Source organism: Mixophyes fleayi, chromosome 1, assembly GCF_038048845.1.
Source record: "Mixophyes fleayi isolate aMixFle1 chromosome 1, aMixFle1.hap1, whole genome shotgun sequence".
NCBI lineage: Eukaryota > Metazoa > Chordata > Amphibia > Anura > Limnodynastidae > Mixophyes > Mixophyes fleayi.
In genome coordinates, this window is record NC_134402.1 from 20,480,840 (window position 1) to 20,502,347 (window position 21,508).

The window sequence follows — 21,508 nt, forward strand, 5'->3', positions numbered from 1 at the left end:
ATTGATGCTGCTGGATTCAGAAATTTGACAGTGTGATGTGAAACATCTGAAATTGCTGTATTCAGACCACAACTGCACTTAAAACAGCCGGAAATCGATTACACCTCCCGGTGAGCGTAAAACTATCAGGATAAAGCTGTACATGTCCACAACTTTGTATATAAGAAATATATGCTGCATATAATTGAGGTTATTCTTTATATTTTGGAATGCCATTAAAAGTCAGTATTGAAGCATAAGCAGTCAAAAACAGATGCACTGTTATTACTGAAGATCACAATTCCCACCCAGTATTATAATAGAGACTAAGGGGTATATTTACTAAACTGCGGGTTTGAAAAGTGGAGATGTTGCCTATAGCAACCAATCAAATTCTAGCTGTCATTTTGTAGAATGTACTAAATAAATGATAACTAGAATATGATTGTTTGCTATAGGCAACAACTCCACTTTTTCAAATCCGCAGTTTAGTAAATATACCCTTAAGTCAGAATGCACTTGCCTGATCCTATGTTAATAATAGTAACACTGATGGTCACCCATCTATTAAAGATACTGCGGATAGATTAAAGTGGGAGTGTTGCTCATAGCAGCCAATTATATTCTAGCCCTCATTTTCAAGAATGTGCTAGATAACCTCTACCCCTGGATGTTTATACAGCAAAGTGGGATTGTATTTAAGAACAGGGTGGCATATGATAGGGGCAGTGACATGATGTGAGGAAGGGAATGGAGGACGCAGGAAGCCACAGACTGATAGTTATTTAGTGGAAGGAGCAGGGTCCCCCAGCAGCACAGAGTATATCAGTAGATGAGTGATATGTCAGTGAGAACAGGGCTGCATGTGACAGGGGCAGTGACATGATGTGAGGAGGGGAATGGAGGCAACAGGAAGCCACAGACTGAGAGTTATATAGTGGAAGGAGCAGGGTCCCCAGCAGCACAGAGTATATCAGGAGATGAGTGATGTGTTAGTGAGGACAGGGCTGCATGTGACAGGCACAGTGACATGATGTGAGGAGGGGAATGGAAGCAGCAGGAAGCCACAGATAAGAAATCTATTTTACTAATTGCACAAAGTATACATCAGCAATGCTTCCTTACGTGGGCCACCTTATCCACCAAGCGCGTTTCAAGTTATTTTCTGGAACCACCCCTGTGAAGTAAATTTACGCCTAAATTTTCTGGCTTGTGGGAGAGCACTATGGAAATAGTAGAAATGTAACTACAAAGTCCAACTTCCATACCCTGTAGGACCACACCGTCATTATTTAAGCTTTTCGCGTTTTCTCCTATAATGCTCCTCTGTTCAACATAGTATGCAGTGCTTATTAATCAAGAGGTTGAGGGGACATCAGAATTGTCTTGCTGCATGCGTGACTTTTGTGTGTTTAAATGCTTTCATTGCATTGCTGGAAATGAACACCTAATAATATGCTTTTCTGCAGTAATGCACTTGTAAGGTGTCCCATTGAAAGTATATCACGAGTCCTGACCTCCAATAAGACAGTGGTGCTGAAAAAAATCCAATCCCTTTGCACCCATGGGCAAAAAGAAAAACTCTATTTTATTTAAATAATCTTGTGCGACTATGTGTAATCTCGCCTTTGAATGTGGGTGCAAAAACGGGTGCATCACACGCCTAATCCGCCCTTATCAAGGAATGCCCCCAATCCACCCAGCTCCCGGTGACGTTAAAGTGAAAAGTAAAAGGTGCAGAATGGTTTGTACAAACCAATAAATTAAAGTCATCTGAAGGTGGAATGTCCCTTTAAATCTATATATCTTCAGCAACTCCCAGATTTTAGGTTCATATAAAAGTCTGAAAATTACTGAGATGTTGCTTTGTTTCCACTTAATAGAATGATATTATTAACTCCGTGATCTAACTTCATTTGAGTAAACTTGGCCGTATAATCATATTTCTCATGCACACAAGAACACTTTTGTCTTATTATCTTCCATTTAATTCAGCAATTGCCAACATTCACATCCAGACATACGCAGCCACTATTCAAACTCGGGTTCAAAGGAATTATCAAGTGTAAAAACTGATCGCTGCTAAGAAATTCCACTCCGCAATGAAGATCCATTTCAGCTTGGCAATGAGTCTCTGCCAAATATCTCTCCGCTAACTAGATTGAGGCAGCAAATACATAGAGCCAGCACTAATCAGAAGAATAGCTCATCTTGATTAAAACAGTAAAGATTAGGCTGCGGCGACATAAAGCAGCACGCGCTTATTGTCACTGAGTGTGAATAATTAAGTTCATCTTTTTTTCTTGACAGTACGAAGCATTGACAGACCAGACACCAGATAGCAGTTTGTGGAGCTGCTGGCTGTAAAATGCTCAATACAGATACATAGAAGATGTGAACGAGAGATGGAAGCGGAAGAAATAGGCTGTTAGAGACTCTCAGACATGATGCATCATCATCATTTATTTATATAGCGCCAACATATACTGTAGCGCATTTCAATTGGGGACAAACACAGTAAACTAATAAACAAACTGGGTAAAACAGACAGAGAGTTTAGAAGGCCCTGCTCACAAGCTTACAATCTATGGGACAATGGGAGTTTGACACATGAGGCTAAGGCTAAGTCTACATTTTGCCTTTTGACCCAGCCAGGCTGCAAAGGTAAAAGTGACTAATAGGCTAAATGATCCTGTCACACAACAATGTTGGTCAGGGGGTAGTTGTCTTGTGTGAAATTGTGTAACGGGTGGTAATAGGTTAAGGTAGTGAGGTTAAGAGGGTGGTTGAGGAATATTATAAGCTTGTCTGAAGAGGTAGGTTTTCAGAGAACGCTTGAAAGTTTGTAGACCAGAGGAGAGTCTTATTGATGCAAATAGATACACATCAGCAGAATAATACACACAGAAAAATGTATGTTACAGGACAGCTGTGAATATTGTTTCATATTAAGGGCTCAGCTACATCATTGTTCTAATGCTAATTAACAGAGACGAGAAAATTTGTGGTGCAATTACATGCAAGATTTGCGACAGAACAGTTGCTATGTTTAGCAGTGGTGCCAAGTTCCGGTAACACAATTTTCACCTTCGGCTTTTGGTTTGACATTTCACGACATGTCATTCTGCACTGTACCTGTAAATTCACATTTTGCGGAAATGTAGTCTATTAATTTTGTGGGGTAGGTTTGAAACCTTCATTCTTCTCTACTAATTAGTGTTAGTGACAGCAATTAGATTGGAGAAATATTCTTTAAATTTCTATCTTATTATAGGCAATGCAAGGACAAAGCATGGGAACACTACTACAAAATAGAAAACTACACTGGCATTAAAAATCTGCATTTAAGGTGCAATTCTAAAGCAAGATAAGTGAATGTAAATGGCTGTGAAGATAAAAATCATTTCACCAAGTGAGACAGTATATATTTGAGTTTTTACCTGTGTGTATCTTGCATTAAGCTGCAGTGACTTTTTTTGAACGTTTCTTGTTTCATTAAAATATAAGTATCGCAGGTCTGCAAAATGTAAGGTATTGAAAGCTTTTTTAATAATACTTTTATATTCTTAATTATACTCCTGTGTACATCAAGAAATAAAATATAAAAAAATTACCACATCACATTTACCTATAAGGGGGTTACATATATTTTTAAGAAAAAACAAGAAGTTTAATTGTTCTTAACATATTTATTGCAAAATACGAAGAAGTGCAGATGATATCACTGTGTTTTTGTCTTAATTACATAATAAAATAACAATAAAATCAAACAATAATAGAAACAAAACCATAATTATTGAAAAAATCGGTAATATCTTCAAACATTGTTTTGTCGTTTTTCGATTATAAGTTTTCTCTGTGTCGTCTCTGTGTATCATCCAGCAGTAGTCAGCCATCATGCTGACGTCCAAACGACCCTCGTATATTCTTTCTACATCTCTAATGTCTTGGTGGATCCGTTCACCCTGTTCTTCACTGTAGTCTCCGAGATTATTCGGGAAATGCTCAATATGGGAATTCAAAAAATGTACCTTTAAACTCATATTGCAGCCAAGGTTTCTGTAACTATTAAGCAATTTTTCTGACAATTTCTTTGTAGTTTGGATCCTTGACATCGCCTAAAAATATTGAAATCACTTGTTTGAACGAAGTTCATGCCGAAGGTCCCACAATATTCATTACACGCCCGAAATGTTCACCTTTTATTAAATTTCCAATGTCAGGGCCTGTAAAAATGCCTTCCTTCAGTTTAGCGTCGGATATGTTAGGGAATTTGGTACAAAGATATTTGAGAGTTTCTCTAGGCCCATGTGGACCTTAATCTGGCACTGGGCGGGGGGAAGTTTTACGATGAGAACTGAATTGCAATGGTCTATACCGGCGGTTCCCAAAGTGTGCGCCGCAGCTCCCAGGGGTGTCACGGCGCTGTCACAGTGGTGCCGTGGCCAGGAGGAGAAAAAATAAACAACTTACCAATCCGGCGGCACCCGGGACCCAGCATCCTCCTCCCTCCTCGCTTCTCACTGAATGTCAGGCGTGACGTCATCACGCCCGACATTCAGTGACAAGCGGCAGGAGAGAGGATGCTGGATCCCAGGCACCGCCGAATTGATAAGGCAGAAAAAAAGACAGAAGAAATAGAAGAAAGAAGGTCAAGTATGGTAAGTAAAGAAACGGAGGGGAATAGTGATAGAAAACAGCAATGGAGGGGCAAAAGAATGAAGGAGGGGCAGAGTGAGGAGGCAGATGGGACAGAGTAAGTTTGCAGAGGGGGCAGAGTGAGCGGATGCAGAGGCGGCAGAGTGAAGATGCAGAGGGGGCAGAGTGAGGATGCAGAGGAGGCAGAGTGAGTGGATGCAGAGGGGGCAGAGTGAGGATGCAGAGGGGATAGAGTGAGGATGCAGAGGGGGCAGAGTGAGGATGCAGAGGAGGAAGAGTGAGTGGATAGCAGAGGGGGCAGAGTGAGGATGCAGAGGGGACAGCGTGAGGATGCAGAGGGGGCAGAGTGAGAATGCAGAGGGGGCAGAGTGAGTGGACGCAGAGGGGCAGAGTGAGTGGATGAAGGAGGGCACAGAGTGTGTGGAGATGAAGAAGGGCACAGAGTGTGTGGAGATGAAGGAGGGCACAGAGTGTGTGGAGATGAAGGGGAGCACAGAGTGGGTGGAGATGAAGGAGGGCACAGAGTGTGTGGAGATGAAGGAGGGCACAGAGTGTGTGGAGATGAAGGAGGGCACAGAGTTGGAGATGAAGGAGGGTACAGAGTGTGTGGATATGAAGGAGGGCACAGGGTGTGTGGATGTCGGGGCACCGAGTGTGTGGAGATGAAGAAGGGCACAGAGTGTGTGGAGATGAAGGAGGGCACTGAGTGCGGAGATGAAGGAGGGCACAGAGTGTGTGGATGCAGGGGCACAGAGTGTGTGGAGATGAAGGAGGGCACAGAGTGTGTGGAGATGAAGGAGGGCACAGAGTGTGTGGATGAAGGGGGCACAGAGTGTGTGGAGATGAAGGAGGGCACAGAGTGTGTGGAGATGAAGGAGGGCACAGAGTGTGTGGAGATGATGGAGGGAACAGTGTGAGTTAGCGGTAAATAATTCTTTGACAGAAATATAATCTATAAATTATATAATTGAATTTTGAATTTTCCCTTGGATTTATGTGTATTATTTTTGCATACAACTAAAAAAGTATTTCTGTCCTGACCTAAATACTTATTACGTTTTTTTGACCCAACTACTTATAAAACGGGACTGCTCAGTAATTATTTTGGAGGGGTGCCTTGAAAAAATTATGGAGACTCTAAGGGTGCCGTAAACTGCAAAAGTTTAGGAACCACTGTTCTATTCTACCGACTGAATTCATTTAAGACAATGTTTTATAATAAATGTAGGCAGAATACATTTATTATTTTAAAGAATATGAAAAAAATGACTTATTCATAAATACATGTTTTGCAGAAAAATGTGATGGGATATGCAAAATCGGAGTCATTTTCGTGTTCAGAAGCCAAAAATCTATAAGTATCACATAAATACATTAAAGACCTGTGTATTGATTCTGCCTCCTCCACTACAGTGTATGCAACAACAAAATGAATTCAGTGATTTGGACAGAAATATGTATATGTTTGGGATCTCTGCTGCTCAGTGATAATGTCATGTACACAGGTGATCAAACATTGTCTCCTCTTATAACTACTGTGAGAAACACTTATGATTAATTTAAATGAAATCTCAATCTTTGTGGACAAGTTTTTGTAAACTGCAGAATGTTAAAGAACACCTAATTTATCTGCAATTGTTCTTAATATATGCTCTCTAGCAAAGTCTCTCTAGCAAAGTGTATCTAAGATTACTTGAGCAGTTTGTGCTGTACAAATATAGCCTGCTGGTGTTGTTTCAATAACAAGGCAGTGGGGAAGGAGCCTTTCCTTTTGCCTCCAGTTCCAGAATGGAGATTTTGTTTGGCCCAGGCAGTCTTAAATACACTGTACTAGAGACTGTATTAAAGGGTGTAACAGTGCATCGCCAAGCCCTACAGCAAAATTTGGGTAGGGATCTGGCAATGCCTCTCTAGTCACCTGGGCCCACCAAAAGAGCGTATGAGCGTATAATACATTGCTCTATACTAATATTTTTTAATGTTTGTAAATATTGCATTTTCAGAATGGCATGATGGGAGGAAAATGCTGTGCAACTCCCACAAAGAAGGGAATGCCCCTAGAACTGTGCCTCACTTTATCTCATGAAAATAATCTCACCCCAAAAAAATGAAATCCCGTTTTTTCATGTGGGTTCATCAGTAGATGCATTTATTTGCCAACAACACACTTAGGAAGGGATGTCCCTGAAGTGTTCAATTCCTGCCATCAGAAGGTGCAAATGTTTGCAAACCCCAAATGCCGCCATCTCGATGCGCAAATTTATGCTCTTACCCATAAAAATGACGTCACGTAACAACATTTCTGCACTTTAATAAAGACCTAGTGCCTCTTACACATAGAGGCTTGTCATATGTCCATAGTAATGTTTGTTCAGCACTGATCACCCGTGGACAGCACCGATGGTCATAAAGAATTAACCATTGGGATTTATCGCTCAAAGAGCAGAAATTAGACCTCTGACATTCTGGTACTTGAATTGAAGGGGCTTTATTTTTTATAATTGATTAAGTCTAATTGCAGCTCTGACTAAAATAGGGTTTTACCTATCTATATAGTCTTAATTTCCCATTGATATGTCATGTAAAAGTATGTTAAACTGACAGTGAGGCCAATAATCGCCACAGTGTTTATAGCCCAGGATGGTTACTGCTAATGCAGAGGCACAAACAGCGTACCGCCCTCCTGCAGCATTGGTAACCAGCGACGGTCAGACTAGGCTGGTCACAAGATAATGCTGTGGGTCTCCGTTATACTATGACTAGCTGAGCCTGACGCCATAGCAACGGGACACGCATTGGGGCTTCCTATCGGCGGTCAGCGTGTCTGACCGCCGGACCACTGCCCACCAATGAGGGATTACCAATTCCTATAAATAGCCTGCTCTGACACCACTAGGGTGCCAGAGCAACTAGTTTTACTAGCCTCCAGCGTTTGTGCCTCATATATATCTCTCTATATATATATATATTTAACCTGATTGATTCCTGTTACTGACCCGGCTCTCCCTGACCTCGCTCTTGGATTCTCCTTTGTCCTGCATCATAATCTCCGGTTTGACCTTGGCCTGTTGACTATTCTCTGCCTCCTGATTTTGTACCGTATCTGCCCGCTCAGTTCCTGACTCCAGCCTGTACGACCACGAATATCTCCCCCATCTCGCAGGTAGCTACCTGGGAGGGCCGCGACCTGCACGTCGTTCGCCACGAAGCCCAAATTTCCTTGCGGGGGTCCCTGGTGAAAACCGGCGGCGTGTTAGATTCCGCGCCTCCTAGGGTAGCAGTGCCAATACTTGTAGGTGCCGATATCCTCCTCTTGACAGGTAGGGGAGTATGTAGTCAGTTTAATTTTTTTGTTTATTTTCAGTGGTGGAACTGGCTTTTATGAATGAATGACTTACGCAATGCAGTAAGAATCCCCCAAGTGGCTACTACTGGTACTACATGATAAACTATAATGCCAGATTAGATAGTTACGTTATACTTTTGTAACTAGGGAATGACACAACACGCTAATATCATTACACAAATGTATCAAGCTGAGAGCTTTCCGGTGAGTTTGAAAAGTGGAGATGTTGCCTATAGCAACCAATCAGATGCTAGCTATCATTTTGTAGAATGCACTAAATAAATGATAGCTGGAATCTGATTGGTTTTTCAAACCCACTGGAAAACGCTCAGCTTGATACATTTACCCCCAAGTGTTATGTTGCACATTTGTAGTATTTATTGAGTCGAGTACAAAAGAAAAAAAAAACAATGTTCAGGTTTTAAGTGTTTTATTGCCAAGTTTAAGAGTCTATCTAAGTCCCAAACTTTTCCACAAAGTCGTCTCATTTTTATACAGGCAAAAAAAAATCTGGGCCATACATCCTGCGTTTAATTCATTATCGATTTCAGAATTAAATGTAGAAAAGCAATTAGTGGACATATATGCACAGTTAATTAGATGGCATCGCTGTGCTGTGAAATCATCACTAGCTGTTGCTTTAGAAAAACCACGCAGGCCTCTGTGTATAAATGTCAGTCCGTTTCCTTACACACAAGCCAGACTGTCAGTCTATAAAATATTATTGTTTAAAAATATATTGTATATTTAAAAAATCTTTTGTTACCAACCAAGGAAAACATCAGACAATAACTACAATTAAAACTAGCCCAATGTCCAAGTTTAACAGTATCACAAATAAATAACTGAGGATCTAATCTCTTATGGAATTTCTCCAAATACGGCACGATCGAGTTCCCTTCGGAAGCTGCAGATCTAGTAGGTATGACGAAATCCAACATATTGAATTCAACTTGGAATGCCACCGGCACGCAAGATGCATTTTTAAGACGAGCATATATGTGAGCGTATTCAAATCCAATCGGATCTCAGGATACTTTTCCATTTGAATCTGGGTGTAAGTACGTTCTCCCTAAACGTTACCTGCCGTATGTCAGCAGACAGAACACAGTGCAGGACATAAAATAAATGAACAATTCTTAATGCTATAATCATTAATAAAAATATGTGTATTAAGCAAAACATTTTATTACATTAAATTAAATAAATCAGGATGTTCTTAATGCGTACTGTACATACAAAGCGTTTTTATTTTTTCCCCTACTTGCAAACCCCTGTTCTGTGCTATCTAGTGTCATACATACGTGTAGTCGTCACTATCAGTCGGCACTTACACCTGACCTGTAGCTGGAGCAAAAAAAAAATACTTAAAAGAAACCCAGGACTTAAATCGGCTGCATCTGAGTTGACATGTTTACTGTACAAAGCTTACGTTCATCTGCCCCTTCACTGCCCAGCAGGGCCGGACTGGGACTAAAAATCAGCCCTGGCATTTCAAGCATACAGGCCCATCTCTGTTGATGAGCTGGATAAAACTTTGTGCCGCTGCGCCATTATGCCATTATGTTGGGGGCGTGGTCAACATGAGGCATTGATACATACATTATAATAAAACATTACATTTATCAGGCCCTCCCTATCATGCCACCCCCCCCCACCCACCCCAGAAACACATTACAACACCCCCAGTCCACTGTAATTATCTATGCTTCTGATGCTGCTGACATCCATCAGAGTGGGAACTTCCTGTAGAGTGAGCAGGGAAGCTCTTAGTCTCACAAGATTAATAAATCTCATGAGACTTAGAGCTCCTCGGCTTGCTCTGCAGGCTGTGTCCTATCCAGGGACTGGGAGTAGCTATCCGCTCCCTCCTTCTAACCAGAGCTGGATTTAGGCTCAGGGGGCCCTAGGCACTTAAGACAGGGGTGCTCCTATGATGTAATATGGTTATTAGACACATTTTCAACAAATACACAGGCAATACTGTGAGCACTACTATTAGGTGCACACAGTTCTGCCTTCACAAGCAGTACAATGTGAAGCAGTACATAACTCCCAACTGTCCTTGTAGTCATACCATATCCTGACTAAGCGGGACAGTCACCCACCAAATTCTGGACAGTTGACAGAATGTCCTGGTCTCTCTTACCTGTCTTGTCATTGTCTCCACTTGTGGCTGCTGGTGTCTTTAGATCATTTGCTGCTTGTCTGGATCCTGGAATGTTGGGGGCCCTATTTGGAAAAAAAAAAGGGTTACATGAAATTTAGAAAACTCCAACCAGCAGCGGTGTTAAATCAATATAACACCCACGTTTTAAAATTAGGCCTTACTCCAGCCCCAACATTAAAATGATAGTATTCACATTTGATAAATACATCTATTGCCCTCCAACTAGCCCTGACATTACATAGTATATACATTTAATAAATAGACCTATTTCCATTCAACCAGCCCCAACATTAAATTAATAGTATTCCCATTTAATAATTAAACTGCTTTCCCTCCCTCCAAACAACCCCAGCAAGAAATTAAATAGCATTTATATTTAATAAAAATAACCATTTCCCAAAACCATCTCAGGCATTGAATAATTCATAATTTCATTTAATAAATATACCTAATTTTCCCCAAACAGCCCCACATTCACTTAATAGCACACATTATAGCCATATACTGTCCCCCACACACATTATAGTCATATACTGTCCCCCACACACATTACAGTCATATACTGTCCCCCACACACATTACAGTCATATACTGTCCCCCACACACATTACAGTCATATACTGTCCCCCCACACACATTATAGTCATATACTGTTCCCCACACACATTACAGTCATATACTGTCCCCCCACACACATTATAGTTATATACTGTCCCCCCACACACATTATAGTCATATACTGTCCCCACACACATTATAGTCATATACTGTCCCCCACACACATTACAGTCATATACTGTCCCCCCACACACATTATAGTCATATACTGTCCCCCACACACATTACAGTCATAAACTGTCCCCACACACACATTATAGTCATATACTGTCCCCACACACATTATAGTCATATACTGTCCCCCACACACATTACAGGCATTTACTGTCCCCCCACACACATTATAGCATTATAGTCATATACTGTCCCCCCACACACATTGGCCGTTTTTTATTTTCCCCCTCCTACAGCCATTGCCCCTTCATGCTGACATTTTCACCCCCAATTCCCCCTGCGGACATTGTCACTCCCCCCCCCAATCCCCCTGCAGACATTGTTTTACATTTCGTGTGTTAATATTCTAACTCAGATATTCAGATATTTACAATTACACATTATATATATATATATATATATATATATATATATATATATATATATATATATATATATATCAAACCCTCTCTTTTTTGCCATTTAGTCCCTTCATTTAACGCCAGGTAATTTTGCCCATTAATTAATTACCTGGTGACTGACTGGGTGGCTTGCTGGCTGGCTGGCATTAAAGGTCCATCACCCGTGCTGCTGGATCTGCTCCTCCTAGCATAAACGCAGCCGCGAGTGACGTCATCGCGCGGCCGCAACGTCATGACGTCATCGACAATAACATGTCGGCGCTTCTGTGCAGGGCGGACCGGCCCAACTTGCATTCGACCCTTCTGGCAAATGCCAGAATTGCCAGATGGCCAATCCGGTCCTGCTCCCCAGTCCGTCCTTCAATTCATAGGCAGTCGTGCCCACGGTCGGATTAACCCGAAGTCTAACTGGGCTACAGCCCAGGGGCCTCGGGTGTCCAGGCGGCTCTTGACAGTGCTCAGCAGCATTATTGATCGGTGCGGGTGCACCCCCATCCCGATCAATGCTACCGAGCACTGTCACTGTAGTCCTTCCCCAGCGCTCAGTAATCTCCTTACTGAGGAAATCTCCTGAGTCTCATTCTCACGAGATCTCATCAGTAAGGAGCTTACATGGACTACAGTGACAGGTCAACAGACAGAGGTAAGCGCTTGGGGTGGGGGCGGCTCGCGGCTCACAGTGGGGGGGCTCACAGGGAGGGCCTCGTGGGGGGGTCATTATGGGGGAATGGAGGCCCCCTTAGCCCAGGGGCCTCCTTTCCCTTACTCCGGCCCTGGTCGTGCCATGTGCGTTCAGACATGAATCGGATGCATGCAAATAAGGGCAAAAAAAAAGCACTGTAAGGGTTAAAAGCTGCCAGACTACACTGTTACCAAAACAAATTTGTTAATGTTAAATCAGCTTTATTTATGAACATACAGGATTGTCTTATGGATAGCTAAAAATAGCTATAAATTTATTACGTCTATATACAGTCAAACCCCCATTTTACATATATCAGGAAAAATCAAATCTGAGAAACTGGAAAATAAGGGAAACGTCTAAAATACTTAAAACATTGAACAACATACAAAGCTCACTAGACATTGGTGGCCCGTTGTTTTATGCTGTTTATTCCTGCAGGCTAGAGATTCTGGTGTAGATTGCTCAAACCTTCTAAAAATGAAAAGTGGAGGTGTTGCCCATAAATCAGATTCTAGCTATCATGTTCTAGAACGTACAAGATAAATGATGCGAGAATCTGATTGGTTGCTGTTGGCAACACCTCCACAGTTCACTTTTTTTGAAGCTTTGATACATCTACCCCATTGTGGACTACGAAAAACCTCATCAGCACCTTAAACTATAACATGAGATGAAAGGATACAGGAAAACCATCTAGTCCTATATATAAATTGCACAGTACAAAATTTGTCAAAACAACAAAAGAAATCAACAAAAATGTACAGTAAAATACTACGTAAAAAAAACCATTAGACTGAGATGTAAATGCAGGAAGGTGGAGCATAAGATAAGGGACATTGGTTTCTTAAAACACCATAGAGAACGATGGTCCATGGACAAAAAGTGCAAATTCTGGAAAAGTGTAAAATCAGGGAATGTAACATGAAAGTTTGACTGTAGAAATACATTATTTTAGCCAAAACATTGGGGGACTGATTCATTAAGGAACGCAAAGGGAATGCAATTTGGGTTTTGTTTTCACGGATGGAAATCACACGTCCGTACGTCCGCATTCAAGTACAAGCGGACCTGAAGAACCGTCACCTGGTGAATACAGATATAAGTACTTTCTGCATATAAGGCATTTTGCATTTGCAGACAGACACAAAACACTGAAGAATACGCGCAATGCATCTGACCTGGATCGAACTCCACCCGCTGTGTCGCTGACCATTCAGCTCGCTGACTCCTTGAGAGAAGAATTCTACATTTATTCTGGTGGAACCCAAACAGCACTAAGTAAATCCTGGAGTGAGCCCAACTCAAATCTCCAGCACTGAAAGGGTTAAATGTTTGGTCCATTCTGCTCCGTGACCAGTGGCCCATGGAGATAATGGGATCCGCTGCATGGCAGATAAGGAGGGTAGAGGGCGATGGTTTCCTCCTCCCCACCTCCCTGCACTGGGGCCCACAGGTCACTAGCTCCGCCTCTGTCCTCCTCATCTTACCCCTCCATTAGTTTCCATCTTAACCCCTAGTGGTAAATGCCTTAAGTTCCATGCAAACAATGATCAGTGAGCCTATTCAGCTCTGAGGGAACAAGGGTCGTTGCAGGTGAAGAACAAGGGTAGCCTGGAAATTGGTGTGTACAGAAAGTACTCTGAGCAGGTTGACACTTCACAATTTCTTAGTCACACTAAATCAAGCAGATGATTTGAATGTATCAATGAGTACTAGAATAATAGGCACACAAGCCTCATGATCTGAAAGGCAGAGCAATCGATAATCATCATAAATTGATACATTATTCTGTCTTCCGTCTACACTAATCTCTGGATAACGTCTACCAGGGACCACGCCAGGGGTTCTATCATAAGATTTAAGATCAAAGCAGAGAGAGCACACATGCCCCAATAAAGTGTCAGGGTGGAGATAGAGATGAGGGTAGCTGCATTGAAATTTGTACAAATCAAATTTCACGGAGCTTCCGTCAATACAATCTTCTAGTTCCAGTTTTGCCATTGCTACTCCGCACTGCATTTGTAAAATTCTCATTACGCGTTTTGCAGAATTTATAGTCTATAAATAGACCTGGGACCATGACGTAACTTCGTTCTGCTGTGTTTGGGAAATGATAATGGAGAATGATACAGGGCGCACGACAAGGAACAGTTATGGTCATGTTACACCCCAGAAATGTTCCACGGGCAAATTTGAGCATTCCACAGAACAGTTATTCAAATTCCATTCACTCCAGAGGGGGTAATCTCACCGTTTACTAACAGCAAAGCATAAGTACAATGCTGTATATTCTCAAATTAAAAAGCAAGAAAATTCCTACTCAAACTATATTTACCCAACAGAGTTTCAATATGATCCCATGTAATTGAGCTGAACGCTTTCTTGGCATCAACAGACAAGAGAAGACCAGGTGCAGAAATATTCTCAGCTAAAATATATTATTTAAACTAAAATAGATTATACGCAAAAGATATCTGCTAATTCTAACTGAGACACGTCCAGGCATAAATCCGTTAGGTTTATATGGATCAAATCATTCATAACAATATTCAAATGGTTATCCCGAATAGACATTACAATTTTACTGTGCCAATTTAGTAAAGAAATGTTTCTGTATTTTGGGCTAATTGCCAGATTTTAATATCAGTCATGTCTTAGCTGATACAAAATTGCTAAGGGGCTAATTCTGAAGTATATAATATATACTAATACCATTTTTTAAAGAGAACTGCATATATATATATATATATATATATATATATCTAATATATATATAAGCCTAGCGGCGTGTGTTAGTCTGTGTGTGGTAAAAAAAAAAACAAGCTGCAGCGCCACCTGCTGGGCGGAGTTATACACTGACCTACTAAATTCTTAGCATTATCTAATATATGAAAGTAAAAGCATAAATTTACGAGTTGAGGGCTCAAACTCATTTTCGTGAGGTAATTTTACCTCATGAACACACATGTGTAGCGCCGTGTGTTAGTGTGTGTGTGTGTGTGTGGAAAAAACTATTTTCTCAGAAAGGGCTCATCCAATTGACCTGAAATTTGGTATACTGACATTATTTGACAAAAAAATTATAATAGTGAAGTCAGTTAACTTCCATCATCCCCCCTTCCCCCCGTGGGAGGGGTAGTAAAGGCTAAATTTACGAGTTGAGGGCTCAAACTCATTTTCGTGAGGTAATTTTACCTCATGAACACACATTAAAAAGGGTGCTTGCGTCGGGAAGTAACGCTCTTACCCTGAGGAGGCCTGGGCTAGGCCCAAATGCATGACAAGAACCTTTTTAAGACCTTAGCAGCTTGATTTAATTAGAATGCATGAGTATCATGCACGGGTTAACTTGTATATATATATCTATATATGTATATATTTACATATTTATATATATATATTTATATATATATATATATATATATATATATTTATATATATATTTATATATATATATATATATATATATATATATCAGCCACAATATTGTCTAATATTGATTGGCCTTCAAAAGAGCCATCCATATACACCACAAGACCTCTCCGGTGGTATCTAGCATCCAGACATTAGCAGCAGATCCTTTAAGACCTGTAAAGCTGGGTACACACTACACTGTTTTCATCCAATAATCGGCTCAAAACAGCCGACATACGACCGCTCGTTCAAAAGTCGAGTCAGTGTGTGCAGTGACACGATGGTCGAAAGTCTGCCCAAATGGACGATTATCGCCTCATTTGGTTGGTCATACTGTTTAATATTTTCATTCCAATCTCGTTTCCACTGTGTAGTGTGTATAAACTTACGACCGATCCACAACAGTGAGTACGAAATTACAGTCATTGTTCACGACAAAATGGCTGTAAAAAGTCGCTAAAGGGACGTCCGCTCTTCCCTTTCTCGTCCTAAACAAGGCTAGTGTGTATGCAGTCCATGTAAAATCGCTCAGCATAAAAAGTTGGTCGAAATTTCTGTAGTGTGTACCCAGCTTTAGATGTTCGATCAGATTGAGATCTGGGGAATTTGGAGGGCGGGTCAATACCTTCAACTCTTCGTCATGTTCCTCAAACCATTACTGAACACTTTATGCAGTGGGGAAGAGTGCATTATTCTACTGAGAAAGGCCACTGCCATAAGGGAACACCGCTGCCGTGAAGAGGTGTACTTGGTCTGCAACAATGTTTAGGTAGGTGGTACGTGTCTAAGTAACATCCACATAAATGCCAGGACCCAAGGTTTCCCAGCAGAACATTGCCCAGAGCATCACACTGCCTCCTCCACCGGCTTGCCTTTTTCCCATAGTGCTTCCTGGTGCCATCTCTTCCCCAGATAAATGACGCACACGCACCTGGTCATCCACATGATGACTCACATCAATGAGCCTTGGGCGCCCATGACCCTGTCGCCAGTTCACCATTTGACCATCCTTGGACCTCTTTAGGTAGATACTAACCACTGCATACCGGAAACACCCCAAAAGACCTGCCGTTTTGGAGATGATCTGACCCAGTCTAGCTCTCACAATTTGGCCCTTGTCAAAGTCACTCAGATCCTTATGCTTGCCCATTTTCCTGCTTCCAACACATCAACTTCAAGAACTGACTGACCATTTGTTGCCTTATATATAACTTGACAGGTGTATTGAGATAACCATTACCACATTATTATTCACTTCACTTGTCATTGGTTTTAATGTTGTGGCTGATTGGTTTACATATGTATGTATGTATATATATATATATATATATATATATATATATATATATATATCTAGAATATAAAAGCCTAGCGGTGTGTGTTAGTCTGTGTGTGGAAAAAACTACCGGGTGACAGAGTGCTCAAGCTGCAGTGCCACCTGCTGGGCGGAGTTATAAACTACACTGACCTACTAAATTGTTAGCATTATCTAATATATAAAAGTAAAAGCCTAGCGGCGTGTATTAGTGTGTGTGTGTGTGTGTGTGTGTGTGGAAAAAACTATTTTCTCAGAAAGGGCTCATCCAATTGACCTGAAATTTGGTATACATTATTTGACAAAAAAATTAGAATAGTGAAGTCAGTTGACTTCCATCATCCCCCTTCCCCCCATGGGAGGGGCAGTAAAGGCTAAATTTACGAGTTGAGGGGTCAAACTCATTTTCGTGAGGTAATTTTACCTCATGAACACACATTAAAAAGGGCGCTTGCGTCGGGAATTAACGCTCTTCCCCTGAGGAGGCCTGGGCTAGGCCCAAATGCATGACAAGAACCTTTTTAAGACCTTAAATAGCTTGATTTGACTAGAATGCATGAGTATCATGCACGGGTTAACTCGTATATATATATATATATATATGTATATATATATATATATATATATATATATATATATATATATATATATATATATATAATCATATATCAATATCATTGTCACGGGCACTAGGAGTCTTTACCCAGGGATCACCAGGTGATAGGCTTACCAGAGCAGTATAGATGGTAATATGGTACTCTGGTAGCAGGGTGATCACGGAACAGGAAATAGCAGATGATAGAGATGCTCAGGAAAGTCTATGACTAGCAGCACTGGTAATATGGATGTAGTAATACACGAGGAACTGTATGGACAAAGGACACGTGAGGGTAGTCAGTGGTCTGCGGTAGCAAGTTGTACCACTGCTATAGTGAGGAGGAATGTCCAACAGAAACGAGGAGGTGATGAGAGTCAGCGGTCTGCGGATAGCAAGTTGTACCGCTGTCTGAGTGAAGGAATGAAATCCAAGTGGAGGTATCCAGGGAGTCAGTGGTCTGCGTTAGCAAGTTGTACCACTGCTATGTGAGAGGATACTGGAACAGGTGACACAGGAAACAGGGATTAGTGGTCTGCCTCTAGCAAGTTGTACCACTGAATATATATGTGAGGAGGAGCACGGGGAGAGACTGCAATACAGAGGATACACGGGCACCTTAAACTTGATCCACAATAACATGCACAATATAGTAATGACTGAACAGCACTGCAATAGTAGAAAGTCACTGAAACAATCCGGGCAAAAGCTAACACAGTCAATGATGGTAATAGTCCCAGCGGATAGTAAACTCCAGAGGAGAACAAACTCAGTCCAGCAAGATATGCAATACACCAGCACAGTCAATGAGAAGTATGCATACCGTGATTCAGGAGCAGGCTGTCAGACAGGAGTGCAGAGATACCTGAACGGCTGGAGGCCGGCAGGATGCGAAGTTCCTGAAGGGTGAAGCGGTAATCAAGTAGGTGCAGCGCACAGGTAGGTAGACCAGCAGGGGAACAAATACTCAGGAAGCAGTAGTATGTAGAACTGGACTCCTGGAGGACCCTGAAGAGTAGCGATGGTCTAGACGAGATGAAAGCAGTGAGGCGCAGATCCGATGCAGACTGGCAAGTAGAGACCAGCAGGAACACTGAGAAGCACGGAGAGCGGATCAGCAGTTGTAGACACGAGTAGAACTGAGGAGTAGCAGCCAGCAGGACTCTGCAGGTACACGGAGGTAGCGGATAGCAACCAGCAGGTGCAGCCACGATGAAACACGGGAGAGCAGAGCTGAGCTGGAACTGTTGAGCACGGAGAGCAGCGGATAGGAATCAGTTGTAGCAGTCTCGAGGAAACACGGGAGAGATGAGATGAGCTGAAGACTGAAGCGCACGGAGGCAGCGGATAGGAATCAGCCAAACAGTCACGATGAAACACAGGCGAGTTGAAGTAGATTGAAGACTGTAGTGCACGGAGGCAGCGGATAGGAATCAGCGAACAGTCACGATGAAGCACAGATGAGTTGAAGTAGATAGAAGACTGTAGTGCACGGAGGCAGCGGATAGGAATCAGCTAACAGTCACGATGAAACACAGCAGAGTTGAAGTGGTTTGAAGACTGTAGTGCACAGAGGCAGCGGATAGGAATCAGCTAACAGTCACGATGAAACACAGGAGGGTTGAAGTGGTCTGGAAACCACAGGAGTAGAAGTGGTCTGGAAACCACAGGAATCAGCAGCGCTGAATACACGAGGAAACACAGGAACACCTTCAGAGGCTCATGGGGAATGAGACTCCAAGATCAGGCAACGTGGTATTGACCACAGGTGCTTAATATAGGGAGTGTTGCCTGATCAGCCAATTAAGTTAAAGGAACAGATACTGAAGGGTTTGAAAGGGCTGCGCATGCGCAGACCCTCAGGATGGAGGACGGCCACGGTTCCTAAATATACGGGAAGAAGCACTCACAGTCCGGTGAGTGACAATCATCATATTATATTTTACCTTTCTAGGAAACCAGGAAACCACAAAAGTTATTTCCACATATAAGAGAAGGTACAAATATATAAATATAAATTATCTTCCATGCTGTTCATGGTTTGGTTGATTTAGGATTATAGACTTCAAAATTACCCCTTTTATGAAGTTAAGCACCCAAACATTGCTCCCAGCAGTTTATTTTGCTATTGAAACCTGCTATGCTGTAACAGAATCGCTCCACACAGCTACAGCATACAGACTGGGAACATTGGTCAAGATAAGGTACTACCACTTTGAGCCAGTAGGTGGAGTACAGATCTGTCTCATTTGCACATTATACTACCTTAGATAAATATACTGGCCAATAGCTGTTCTCACTTAAATAATTGCTTACTTCTTATTCTGTTGGTTGTGTTACATTGGTGGATTAATGTGTAAAATGCAGAGACTGTTGGAATTTTTACAGTCCCCATTCTCTAACAAATAAACTAGGACCCGTATTTGTTAGCAGCCAATGTATGTTTTTGGATTGTGGGAGGAAAGCCATGCAAACATAGAGAAAGCATGCAAACTACACACATATGGGGTTCTGGTTGGAATTAATCCCATGACCCAAGCGCTGTGAGTCAGCAATGCTCACCACTGTGCCACCATAATCTCTCTGACACCATCACTTACTCCTCCTAACTCTTTGCGCCTCAATTTTTTTTACCTGGACACCTGAACCGAATCCGTTTGCATATCAGAATTAAGCAGGAGGACCGTAAATTATTTTTAGTTCTTTATTTTGTTCTTTATTATTAGCTCAGTCATTAATTAATTTGTGTCCTGTTCACTAAAATCACAGAATAATCAGGATTAGGATTTGCTTGGACAAATCCTTTGGGTGGAGATCTCTTTCGGGTTTGGCCAACCCATATCTCATCAAGAAACTATCAAGAGCTATCATGGATTCTGAACCAAATCTTGTATTGAGGGCGCTGAAATTGATAAGTTAACCTCTTCTCCCCATTATACAAACTGGCCTACAGTCATGGCCAAAAGTTTTGAGAATGACACAAGTATTGGTTTTCACAAAGTTTGCTGCTTCAGTGTTTTTAGACCTTTTTGGCAAATGTTGCTAAGGTATACTGAAGTAAAATTACAAGCATTTAATAAGTGTCAAAGGCTTTTATTGACAATAACATTAAGTTTATGCAAAGAGTCAATATTTGCAGTGTTGACCCTTCTTTTTGAAGACCTCTGCAATTCTCCCTGTCTATCAACTTCTGGTCCACATACTGACTGATGGCCATCTATTCTTGTCTAATCAATACTTGGAGATTGTCAGAATTTGTGGGTCTTTTTTTGTCCACCCGCCTTTTGAGGATTGACTAGAAGTTCTCAATGAGATTAAGGTCTAGAGAGTTTCCTGGCCATGGACCCAAAATTTTGATGTTTTGATCTCCGAGCCAGTAAGTTATCACTTTTGCCTTATGGCAAGGGCGCTCAATCTTGCTGGAAAAGGCATTGTTCATCACCAAACTGTTCTTGGATGGTTGGGAGAAGTTGGAGGATGTTTTGGTACCATTCTTTATTCATGGCTGTGTTCTTAGGCAAAATAGTGAATGAGCCCACTCCCTTGGCTGAGAAGCAGCCCCACACATGTATGGTCTCAAGCTGTTTTACTGTTGATATGACAAAGGACTGATGGTAGCGCTCACCTTTCCTTCTCCGTCAAGCATTTTTACAGATGCCCCAAACAATTTGAAAGGGGAGACCAATCTCTATACCTTTTACAGAATATCAGTCTGTCCCTGATGTTTTTCCTGGAGAGCAGTGGCTTCTTTGCTGGCCTTCTTGACACCAGGCCATCCTCCAAAAGTCTTTGCCTCAAGGTGCGTGCAGATGCACTCACACCTGCCTGCTGCCATTCCTGAGCAAGCTCTGCACTGGCGGTGCACCGATCCTGCAGCTGAATCAACTTTAGGAGAAGTCCTAGCGCTTGCTGGATGTTCTTGGGCGACCCTGAAGCCTCTTCACAACTATTGAACCTCTCTCCTTGAAGTTCTTGCTGATCCGATAAATGGTTGGTAGGCAATCTTACTAGCAGCAATATCCTTGCCTGTGAAGCCCTTTATGTGCAAAACAATGATGACTGCACATGTTTCCTTGCAGGTAACCATGGTTAACAGAGGAAGAACAATGATTTCAAGCACCACCCTCCTTTTAAAGCGTCCACTCTGTTATT